This window comes from Macrotis lagotis, chromosome 2 (genome assembly GCF_037893015.1).
Source record: "Macrotis lagotis isolate mMagLag1 chromosome 2, bilby.v1.9.chrom.fasta, whole genome shotgun sequence".
Taxonomy (NCBI): Eukaryota; Metazoa; Chordata; class Mammalia; order Peramelemorphia; family Peramelidae; genus Macrotis; species Macrotis lagotis.
Window position 1 is genome coordinate 30,556,374 of NC_133659.1, and position 13,035 is coordinate 30,569,408.

Genomic DNA, 13,035 nt, shown 5'->3' on the forward strand with positions numbered 1-13,035 from the left:
GGAAGGTTTGTAGAACCTAGAACAGAGACGGTTAGCACTGAGAGATGGAATATTAGAATTTCAGAAAGAACCATAAAATAGTGACTGAAAAAGGTCTTAGAGTAGAGAATATTAGAACTAGGAGCCCTTGGAACATGGAATGTTAGAGTTGAGTTAGACCTTTTGGACAGAGAATGTCAGACCTAGGAAAGATCTTTGAATTCCTGGGAATACCCTAGGAGCTGTTGGACATGTTTATAGATACTTGGATAAAGATACCAATAAATAATGATATCAGATTTGCAGATATTCCAAAACTGGCAGAGAGAGTGGATACAGTAGATAGCAGTCAAGACTCAAAGACCATAGCCTTGGTCCTAATAAAAGTATAAATGTAAAATCTTGCACTTGGATATAAAAAGTCACTTTCACAAGGAAATAAGCATTAATTAAGCACCTACTATATACTGAGCTAAATGCTAAGCACTTTACAAATATTATCACATTTGAGACTCATAACAACCCTGGGGGGGAGTGCTATGATTATCCCCATTGAGGAAATTGAGGAAGGCAGAGGGTAAATTAGTTGTCCAAAGTTACACAGCCAAGTGTGTAAGAATCTGAGATCACATTTGAACTCAGATCTTCCTGACTCTTGGCCCAGCACTCCTAACCACAGTGCTGTCTCTGCTTCACCAGCATAAGATGAAAGAGGAATAAATAGATGACAGTGTGTCTAAAAGAGATCAAGGGGTTTTAGGGGACCACAAGCTCAATAAGGGTCAGTTATGATTTGAAAGCCAACAAAGTGAATTCAATCAGGGTCTGCACTAAGAGAAGGCAAGCTTCCAGGAATAAAGATAACAAGTCACAGTCTTTCCTCCTTGTCAGACCCTAGGTGGAGGATTGTGTCAGCCCTGGGCACCATAGCTTAACAAAGACCAGAGGAGTCAACCACGTTAGTGAAGAGCCTGGAGTTGTGAGAACTGGTTGAAGGAACTGGGAATGTTTGGCAGCTGGAAAAGAGAAGACTCAGGCAGCTAGGTGGTGCAGTGGATAGAGCACCATCCCTGGAGTCAGGAGTACTTGAATTCAAATCCAGCCTCAGACACTTAATAATTATCTAGCTGTGTGGTCTTGGGTAAGTCACTTAAGCCCATTGCCTTAAATAAATAAAAAAAATTTTTAAAAAGAGAAAACTCAAGGATGACCACTTGTGGGGAGTGAAACAATGGTCATGCTTTTTGTGAAGTTGCCTTCCAGTTCTCAAATGATGTAATTCTGAGAGAGCATTGACTGTCTACAAGATATCTTTGAACTATTCAATTCTGTGATTCTGGGAAATGTAACTAAGAGAGGATTGTGATTTCTTCAAGATTATAAAGTGAGTCTATAGTGAGTTCATGTTAGAATTCAAGTTTCCTGATCTGACTGGGTTGGAAAAGAGACAGCCCTGCTTGGAGGTCTGAAAGAAGATTCAATGATCTCATAGTTATAGGCAGTGGACAGCCTTGTACATTTTCCAGCTCTTAACCTCTAATCCTGTGACCTCAGGACACATTTTTGCCTTGATGACATGGGAAGGACCTATAGCTAAGGAGCCAAGGTTTCCCAATGCATCCAGACCAACACCAGAAGTCAGGTCACTGGGTTAAAATGGATCTGGAGGGGCGGCTAGGTGGCACAGTGAATAAAGCACCAGCCCTGGAGTCAGGAGTACCTGGGTTCAAATCCAGTCCCAGACACTTAATAATTACCTAGCTGTGTGGCCTTGGGCAAGCCACTTAACCCCATTTGCCTTACAAAAATCTAAAAAAAATGGATCTGGAAGAGGATGACTTTGTACAACACTCCCTTCACTTTAATCAACAGAATGTGCACATCATGTCATCATCCACCTGATGTCATGGTCTTCTTCAATTACAAAGGACATACAAAGTGGACCATTGTCCAAACTGTTCCCTTTCTGAGGAGCATCAAGCAGCCCCACCTTGTCATGGGTCCCATCTTTAACTTGGAGTCCTATAATCCATTTGAGTCACAATATCAAGGAGGGGTATGCCTGGACTGCTTCCTAGTAATAGATGGTTCACAGAAAGATCTATAGGTTTACTTCTCCCACTCATGGGTTTGTCCATGGTCCAAAGTCTCTGTCTGGTACTGGCTTCTCAGTCCCACAAAGGGATCAAATTTGTCTGTTGACCTCTCTTCAGATCCACAGCTCTGGACTGCCCTTTGTCCACATGTTTCCTCCAATCCAGAGCAGCCTCAGGAGAATGGGACTTGGGGGGGCTGGGAGAGGAAGGGGGCTGGCATGCTCTTAAACCTTCAGGACTCAGAAGGGCTCCCTTCTGAGAGCTTGCTGAGCCCAGGTGGTCCTGGACATCAGGACTTGCTAGAGCCTGCCTAGGAGACCTTTGGGGGCAGCAGTCTGATAGTATTCACACAGCAACCTTCTTGGACTTGGAGACTTGTTGCACCCAAAGAGTAGTGAAAATAAGCTCAAGGATCTTGAATTTCCTCAGAGTCAGGATTTCTGGGTTCAAGTCCCAGTTTAACCCTGGTTTACTATGTCCCTTTCTTTCCTTGGGTCTTAGTTTTCTCTTCTGTAAAATGGGAGTGCTAACATTTGTTCTCTTTTCTTCATTGTGACTATTGTGAGATTCAAATAATTTGGAGTTCAGATTCCAGTTATCTGGATATGTGGAGAAATTCTGGAAGATGAATAGTACCTTCAGACAACTCCTCTCCCTTAGGCAAAAAGAAAGTCTTCCAGAGAATGGCCATTCATTTTAGCAGACCCTAAGAGGAACTGAGATTCTCTCTTTCACAGCCTAGGAGGGCCTGTGTCATCATAATGATGACATATGGGAGGGGCTGGGATGCATGCTGGGTAAAAATGTTCATTATTAACCAGAGGTCAGGAAAGCCTTCTTGGAAGAGGGAACATTGGGTTGGGTTTTTAAATCTAGATAGAAATTGAGCAGGCTGAGTGAGGAAGGGAGGTCATTCAAGGCAGAGAGAACTGAAGGAACAAAGTTCCCATTGAAGGCATGGACAGAACCAACCATCTCTGCACCCAAAGAGAGAAAATATTCTCTCAATCCAATATGTTTTTTTTGGTGGGGGGGGAAGCAGGAGGGTAAAGACCAAGGTGGAGAAAGCAGTATATATATATATATATATATATGGAGAGAGAGAGAGAGAGAGAGCTATTGATATCTATCAATATTGATGTAGTCATAGATAAAGAAATAGAGATAGAAGTAAGAAGTTCATCATTTTTGTACATCAGTCTCATGTCAGCGTGCTTACCTGGGTTCTGGATAGTGTATAATGCTCTCAAGATTTCCCAGTCACCAGTGGAGGGAAATAAGGATGTGTCCTTGCTCCCATGTTTTTGGTATGTTTTCAGCCCTGTTATCAATGCCTTCAATGAGGATGAACATGGCCTCAGGGTTAGCTACAAGGGAGTGTTAGTGCATCATCTTCTGTTTGCAGATCATTGTGCCCTCAAAGCAGTCTCTGAAACTGAGTGCAGCAAAGTATGGATAGATTCTCTGCTGCTTCTGCTCATTTGGTCTAACAAATAACACCAAGAAAATCCAGGTGCTCCACCACACCATCCACATTTGGAGCCATCGATTACAGCAAATGGAGAAGTTTTGAGATCTGTGGACAAGTTCACTTACCTTGGCAATGTCCTTTCCAAGGAGGTCCCCATTGACAATGAGGTAGACACTCATAAGGCCAGAGCTAGTTCAGTACTTAGGAGGCTCTGAAAGAAAGTATGGGAAATAGGGGCAGCAGTGAATAGAGCACTGACCCTGGAGTCTGGAGGACCTAAATTCAAATTTGGCCTCAGACACTTAATACTTACTTAGCTGTGTGACCTTGGGCAAGTCACTTAGCCCCATTGCCTTGCAAAAACAAAAGCAAACAAAAAAACAAAAGAAAGTTTGGGAGAGAAGAGATATTAGACTAGCTACCAAACTGAAGGTCTACAGAGCCATTGTACTGACTTCATTGCTATATGCCTGTGAAACCTGGACAGACTACTAGTGGCTGAATGGCTTCTATTTAAATTGTCTTAGGAAGATTCTGAAGACCTCCTAGCAGAAGAAGGTACCAGACACTGAGGTCCTTTCTTGAGCTAAACTACCCATCTTTACTACAGAGAGTAAAACTACGATGGACTGGGCACATTGTTAGAATGCCAGACATACGCATGCCAGAAAGACTATTTTTATGAACAACTCCCACGGGGCAGTGTTCACAAGGGGGTCAGAAGAAGCTATACAGAGACCCCCTGAAGGTCTCATTAAAGAACTTTAGACCCGATTGAACAGTATGGGAGACACTGGCACAGGACAGCCCAACATGGCCTGCCCTCATCAGTGAGGGGGCTGCGCTTTATGGGGAAGGCAGAATTGAAGCAGCTCAAAGGAAATGTGACATTCGTAAGTTTATTCTAAATGCCCCAAATGAACTATTTGTGCCTGACCTATAGCAGAGCATTCTGAGCTCATATTGGTCTGGTCAGTCACAGTTGAACACATAATTTGTCTCATAGTGATAGAGATAGAGATAGGGATAGAGAGAGATAAGATAGAGAGATAAAGATAGATATAGGGATAGAGATAGAGATATAAAGATAGAGAGAGATGAAGATAGCTATAGGGATAGAGATAGAGACAGAGATAGAGAGATAGATATAAATATATATATATATATATACATATATATATATATATATAGTAGTTTCCTATTTTAATCTTGCTAGCTAGGCACTAAACTGCAGAAAGACTATGCTACCAGTGTCTTCTAATTCTGGCACCCCGAGCACAGCTCCAATCACCCCACCCTAGTTCCATTTCTGGAAGTTTAAGAGCATAGGGTTTTTCTGGAAACAGAGAATCATTTAGCTTGGCTAGATGTGGAGGAGAGGGATGGCAGGCTCAGCTGGGAGGGCCTTCTCCCTCCTGCCTGAATTTGCCTTCCCCACAGTGCTGGAACTAATAATAATAAAATAATAATTTTAAGACTTGGAAAAGCTGCCATTGGGACAGGGACTCCCACGATGGACATTGACCCCATCGGCCCCTCTCCTGGGGGCAGGGGTGAGGTCAGCTTTCCAGTCCTGAGTTTATTTCAATGATCTGATCTGATCTTGGAGGGACACATGCCATCTGCCAATCTTGGGAGGGACACATGCCATCTGCCACTAAGTTCATTGGGAAAGTCTGCCCAGCTTGGCAGCTCATTTGCCCACTGGCAGAGCCCTTGGGAGCCGGGTGCCCCCTGTCCTATGGAGGCACCAACAGAGGATCACAAGCAAGGAAAAAAGAATTTGCCTTTCCATAGTGGGCTAGAGTCCGTAGAGCACTTTCCCAAGAAAGGTTGTGAATCCAGAAGTTCTTCGGAGCCCCTGGCCGAGACCCTTCCCCAACACCGGGGGGCTGGATTCTGTGGGCTCTGAGGTCTGTCACTCTGGGTCCCGTGGGGAGAAGTCCAGGAGGGGCTGGGATGGGGCACAGCCAGCCCCGCCGGCTTCTCTCCATCCTTCCCCTTCTCGGCTGCTCTTTGGAGAAGACCCAGACCCGGGCCTGGCCTGGTGGACTCCATCTGCCCCCTGGCGGCCGGACCTGGGAATGGCTGAATCCGTGTCACCCGGCCCAGGAAAATCTGACCACTGCAGCTAGGTCACCCCAAAACGGTCCCTTCCTTCATCTCGCCCTCCCCACCCCCAAACACCCCCAACACCCCCCTCGCCTGGTGCAGCCCTGCCTGGGGATGAGACGAACCGACTGTGTCCAAACAGGATGACGTCATGGGTGTTCGTGTGGTTGGACATGCGTGTGTATGTGTCCATGCTTCATGCTTGTCTCCGTGTCCCCAGCAGGGGGGATGTCCGTGAGCCTGTGCCCACAACACGCTACATGCATCCGCCTTTGCATGTGCCCATGTTCTACATGTGTGTAAATCCTGTGCCTCCCTGAGCACCTGTGTGACCATGATTCCTTGCTGTGTTGAGGCATGTGCGATCTCTGTGAGCACCCTTGCATGCATGCATGTGTGAGTCTGTGTTTGTGCGAGTAAACGTGTGTGAGCCCGGATCTTTGTTTTGGGTCACACATTGAAGCAGTTAAGGCCCCATAATGGTATTGTTTGTTTAAAGTTTGCTTTTGGACAAGGGCCGGGGCCAGAAATAAAGAGCAGATGCGCGGAGCAGCCATTATGTATTTTTGCAATTAGCCGAAAATCCAGAGACTTTTCTTAAATAACAAACACAATTCTGTGGGCTGTTGATCGCTGGGAGCCACCCCTCTCCTGGCCGGGCCAAGCCAGCCAAACCCACCCCAGGGAGGGCTTTGTTTGCAAGCGATCCCCAGTGAGATGGAAAAAGGCATCAGGGTTTTCCAAATAGCATCCGGATGCAGACTCACCAGAAAGGAAATGCCACATTGGAAAAGGAGGAGGGGAGGGAGGGAGGGAGGAGGAGCAAGAAGAGGTGATGAGGGAGGAGGAGGAAGAGGAAGATAGTGGGAGAAGACGGGGAGAAATGGAAGAAGGAGGAAGGAGGAAGAGGAGAAGGGGATGGAGGAGGGAGGAGGAAGAAATGTGGAAATGGTGAAGGAGGGTAGAAAAAGGAAGACAATGGTGGAGGGGGAGGAAGAGGAGAAGGAGATGTGGAAATGGTGAAGGAGAGAAAGAAACAATGGTAGAAGAGGAAATGGAGGAGAGGAGAAAGAGAGGAAGAGGAGAAGGAGATGTGAAAATGATGAAGAAAAGGCAGAGGAGAAGGAGGAGGAGGGGATGGTGGAGAAGGGAGGAAGAAAATAAAGAGAAGGGCATGGTGGAGAAAGGAAGAGAAAGTGGAGGAAAAGAGAGGATTTTCCTAAAAAACAGGTCTATCTCACCCTTCTACTCAAACAACTCCAGAGGCTCCCCTATCACCCCCGGCATCAAATCTAAAATCTGTTTGGCTTTGAAAGTCCCTCCTGATGTTCTCCCCCTCCTCACCTTTCCAGGCTTGACACCTTACTTCCCCTCTGGATGTGAGCCTCCTGGCCATTCCCCACCTGCCCAGCCTAGAGTGTCCCCCTCCTCACCCCCCCCACCCCACATAGACAATTGGAGATTTTCCCTATCTCTAATTCTAATGCAATCCCTCTGCTGATTATCTCCAATTGATCTAGTGCACAATCTGTACATTATCATTTGCATGTCTTCTTGAAGGCAGCAACAGCCTTTTGTCTTTGATTTCCCAGGGCCCAACACATTCCTGGTTCATAGAAGGCAACTAAGAAATGCTTTCTGACTTTACAAGGATCTATCACAATAGTGGGGGGAAGGAAGGGTTAGTGATTTTTTTAAGCACTGAGAGGTCAGAGCAAGTTTTCAGATAACAAGGCAGGAACCAGAAGTTAGGGAGAGGGCAAGGAAGAAAAGAAGGAAGTACTTTCACAAATGATTTCCTTACAACCCTGTGAGGCACGTTCTATTATTATCCCCACCTTACAGTTGAGGAAACTGTGGCAAACAAGCGACTTGTCCAGGGTTATACATCTAGCTGGTGTCTGAGGCTGGATTTGAATTCAGGTCCCTGACTCCAATTCCCACCTAACTGGTTCCTATCTGATGGCCGTGAATGTTTGTTGAGTCATTTCCATTCATAGCACCTGTTCTGAGGCTACTATTCCAACTCCCACTCCACTAATGAGCCCCCAGACCTTTCCAATTGCCCTGTAAAAAAGCCACCTATGGGTAGTGTCTCCCTATTAGAAAGGGACCCCCTTGTGAGCTGGGATAACCTCGATTTTCTATGGATTCCCATGATCTTAGAACAGTACCTGGTGTCTGTGTCCCAAAGAGATCACAAGAAAGGGTAAAAGACCTACATGTTCAAGAATATTCACAGTAGTTTTTTTTTGTTATGGCAAAGAATTGGAAATGGGGGGGATGCCCATCCTATTGGGGAATGGCTGAACAAATCATGGTCTATGTATGTGAAGGAGCACTATTGTTCTATCAGAAACCAGGAGGGATGGGGATTCAGAGAAGCCTGGAGGGATTTGCATGAACTGATGCTGAGATGAACAAAACCAGAAGAACACTGTACACCCTAACAGCAACATGGGGGTGATGATCAACCTTGATGGACTTGCTCATTCCATCAGTGCAACAATCAGGGACAATTCTAGAGTACCTTTGATGGAGAATACCATCTGTACCCAGAGAAAGAACTGTGAAGTTTAAACAAAGACCAAAGTCTATTACCTTCAATTTTTTTTATAAAAAAGTATCTTATGTACTACATAATTTTGCCATCTCTAATATTTTATTTACTCCTCAAGGATATGATTTCTCTCCCAACACATTCAATTTCAAACAGTATATAGCACGGAAACAATGTAAAGATTAGCAGACTGTCTTCTGTGGGGGGATGGGGAGGGAAGGAAGGGGGGAGGAAAGATTATAAAATTCAAAACCTTACAGAAAATGCTGGGTAGAAACTACCATTGTACATAATTTAAAAACAAAATATTATTTTTTTAAAAAAGTGTCAGAATCCTGAAGCCTAAAACAATCCCAGATTGCCATTGGTTGAAGGGGAAGGACAATGAAAAGTGGTTTTTCAGCTTACTTGGCAACAAAAGGAAGAAAGGTGATGAAGGGTAAACCAGGAAATTCTATTTTTTGGCTTGTTTCCTCTACCATGGAGAATAATCTCCTTACTCTAGACTTCTCAGGATTATCAGGGACCTGGGACCTGAGACCAGCTAAGAAATGGGAAGAGAGGGCCTGGTTGTCTTCATTGAGTTCAACTCCTCTTCAAACCATATCCAAAGGCACTGAAAAGAGCCCCCATCAGTGGAGAACAGGAGAAAGGTGGCAGGATTTGGGGCAGATAATTTTCAAAAACAAAAGACTGGTGACTTTGATCTTTAATTCTTTGCAAAATTCTAAAATAGCATGCTTGGAAAATGATTTTGCACAAGCTATTTCCTGTACCCAGAATGTTCCTTCGTCTCACCCCTACCTCTTGAAATCCCTAGTTCCCTTCAATGCTGAGCTCTAGAGCCATAGCCTAAAAGGAGAATTTCCAGATCCCCTCCCTTGTTGCTGAGTCCCTTCCCCACCCCTACCCAACATCTTGTCATTATTTTATCTTTTTTTGTTGTTTTTGCAAGGCAATAGGGTTAAGTGACTCATCCAAGGTCACACAGCTAGGTAGTCATTAAGTGTCTCAACTGTCTTTTAAAAAAACAAAATAATGGGGCAGCTAGGTGGCACAGTGGATAGAGCACCAGCCCTGGAGTCAGGAGGACCCGAGTTCAAATCTGAACTCAGACACTTAATGACTACCTAGTTATGTGACATTGGGTGAGTCACTTAACCCATTGCCTAGCAAAAATCAATTTAAAAAACAGTCGGGCATAGTGGAAAGGGAACTGCAAAGTTTCTATTGGTCTTAAGACATATGACTGAAACTCAAAGGCTTCTTCCCCTTGATCTTTCAACATCTCTTTTATTCCTTCCAATCTTTGGCTTTGCTGAAGTCCAAATGGGCATTCCCTTATATGAGTATTTTAAAAGAGCTACAGAGATCAGAAGTAGCAAGTATGGACTTCATCAAGAGTAGGTCACGACAGCTTAGCCACAGTCTAGACAAGAGGTCTTCTAAATTCCCTTCCAAACCAGAGTGTGAAGAGGGACAAAAAAAGCCAGTGCTTCAAAATCTAAACCAGGAGAGTGGGTATAAACTTCCAAAGTAAGAATTAAGACATGATTCTGTACAGAGAAGGGGTTACAAAGAAGGTAGAAAAGGAACTAGAGATGACTTCTAGTTCCAAGGAGGGAGCCGTACCAGGGAACATAGTGCTTTTTAGAAATGTTTATCTCAGCAGGACCCAAATGAAGAGAACAAAGGGGACTGCCCCAATCCACCCTTTTGTGGAGATGGAAGGTTCACAAATGTTCTCAGACCTTTTCAATCCATCAATTGGTTGTGTTGATTTTTTCTTTTCTTTTTGTTTTTATAAAAATATTATTTTGATATATTGGATGGGGATGGATACAGAGAAATGACGTGGGGGGGAAAAAGACGACAACAAAAATTTGTTTAGAGAAAGAGTTTTTCCATATACATCAGTTATTCATTAATTACAAGTATTTTTCTTTTTTTTAAATGGGGGAAAAAAATAAATCTTCTGTAATTGAAAATGATCTAAAACAACCCTCCCCAAAATGTCCATTTTAAGGCAGAATCATTACAGGAAGAGTGTGCTTAAAGTGTGATGGGAAGGCCTGAATAAATTGATCAAAAGCATAATGGCATTGTCTCCCCTACTCAGCCTCCCCCTACCCCCTGCAGCCAGATGTCAATTATTTCTCAGGTGCCAACTGGTACTATTATTGGGACACAGGTAACTGGTGAAATGGGCTGATCTGGGGTCAGAGGAAATCAGTCTTAGGACCAGATCCAGTGGTTACTAGCTCTGTAAAATGAAGATCACAATAACTCTATGACCAATTCTCTAGGATTGTTGTGAGAAAAGCCCTTTGTAAATTTTGATGTGCAAGCCCATAGAAGTATAATTATAAGTTACTGCAGTAAGATGAGAAAGGAAAAAAGTGAACTGAAAAATTCTATCAAGTCTTGTTTTATTCCAACCTGACAGCTAGGTGGTATAATGGCTAGAGCCACACACTTAACTATATGGGTCTTTGGACAAGTCACTCAACTTCTACCTGTCTTGTCTTTCCTCAACTGTTTATAAAATGGAGTTGTTGTCACTTCAAGAGATAATATTAAAGGCTTTGCAAACTTTAAAGCATTATGTTTATGCTGTTCTCTTATTAACATTATTTCAAGGGGTGGCTAGGTGGCTAGGTGGCGCAGTGGATAAAGCACCGGCCCTGGAGTCAGGAGAACCTGGGTTCAAATCCGATTTCAAGACACTTACTAATTACCTAGCTGTGTGGCCTTGGGCAAGCCACTTAACCCCATTTGCCTTGCAAAAACCTAAAAAAAAGCCAAACAAAAAAACATTATTTCAGCCTAGGTGGAAGTCAAACTAGATCATGTTAGCCAACACAAACCTGTTGAAAGGGAGAGGGGGAGGGGAGGGAAAATCAGTGATAGAGAAGAGACAAGGATGGTTCCCTGGGAGGGCTGACGTGGAGGGGGGCGTGGTTAGGAGTGGTGGGAGGGTTGAAAGGGAAAGATAGTTGTTTGAGCCATGTTATTACTCTTCAAAGACTTTTTACATGACTGAGGGGGGGAGGGACTCCCCCTTCCTGTCTAACTGGGGGGATGTCCTTTTGGCAGTTATCTTCCACACACATTTTAGCCTCTGCAGCAAATAGCACTTAAGCTTTCTGTTAGTCGACTGCTCTACGTGTCTGGCCACATCAGTGTGGAGGCTGAACATCCCTGGAGGGCTTGACTGTGTCTGTAGGACTCTATGGAATGCCTGCCACAACCTCACGTGCAGTTTCATAAATACTTCAAGATGCTCTTTCTCCATCATCATCCTTGGACAATTCCTCCTAGGGGGACATGCCCTTGGCTCTCCAAGCCCAAGTCCAAGTTCCAAGAGGGGCTACAAGGTCATAGGGGCTTGGAGTACAAGGTTCATGGTAGATGGATCACCAGCCAGTGTCTGAGGGTTAAGCCACCCTAAGTTTGGCACTCTTATCCTGGAGGCCACTGTGCAGCCAAAGTGACCTAAGAAAAACCTATCTATTGATGAAGGCCAGGGAAGACTGTGATAAAAGAAAAAAAAAGACCTCCTAAAGGATGCAAGAGTAGCATAAGTAGGCATGGGCCTAGGCACTAAGAGAGAAGATGGGGGAAAGGAAGGCAGAGAGGGAAGGGGTCAGCGAGAAAAGGATGGAAGGTAATAGGTGGCATTCCTGAGGGGATGAGTCTTGTAGGTCTAATCTGCCTGGAGAACAGTGGTCTGAGTATTTGCATCATTGGACCACAGGAAGATGAGGTAACCTCCACAGGATCTAAGGAGGAGGGCCACAGTCCACTAAAATGACCTGTCACCAGTTTCCCCTGGCTAACAGGAGACAAGCCGAGGATGGTAGGGCAAGTCCCAGAGCAGACTCTTGGAGCAGTAGCCCTGCCTTTTCCTCCAGGGTACTAGGATGAATCAGAGTTAAAGTCCCAGAAAGTCAGAACAGAAAGGATAGTAGAAATCATTTGGTCAGGGGCAGCTAGGTGGTGAAATGGCTATGGTACTGGCCCTGGAGTCAGGAGGACCTGAGTTCAAATCCCACCTCAGATACTTAATAATTACCTAGCTGTATGACCTTGGGCAAGTCACTTCATCCTAGTGCCCTTAACCAAAACAAAAGAAAAAACGAAATTATCTGGTCTGTCTATACTTCTCACTTTAAAGACAGGAAAACTGACAAACACTGACAAGGTCCAAGATTCCAGAGTTACTAATTAGCAAGGGCCAGGACTCAAACCTGAACCCCTTATCTCCTAATCCTGCCTCCCCAAGCCCAAGGCTTGTCTTGGCTACTTGAACTTCAACCTCAAAATAGGAATCAGCAAAGGCAACAGGGCCCATTTATTGATATCCATGTTTAAAGACTACATTTTTTTACCATCACTAAATAGAAATAACCATCATAAGCTACTCTGCCAAGAAACATTTAATTTATTAAGCACCTACCACTGACCAGGCAATGTACTAAGAGGCATTTAAAAAAAAAAGTTCCAAATGAGAAAATTTTCATACCTATGAGAACTTTCCCAGTGACTGTATCTTTAACAAATAGAATGACCAAACTAGAAAGTCAGATGAAGCTCCAACATGTTTTTCTACTCACAAACAAAAGATCACCCAATTATGCCGTTTCTAGGTTTCAGTTTGAAAACTGAAAGATTATTTGATGAAAAGAAACAAGTCACCTCTTCTCAGCAGCCCAAGTAGAATAAGAATACTTGAGGCTTAAGCACAGACCTCTCTCTCTCTCTCTCTCTCTCTCTCTCTCTCTCTCTCTCTCTCTCTCTCTCTCTCTCTCTCTCTC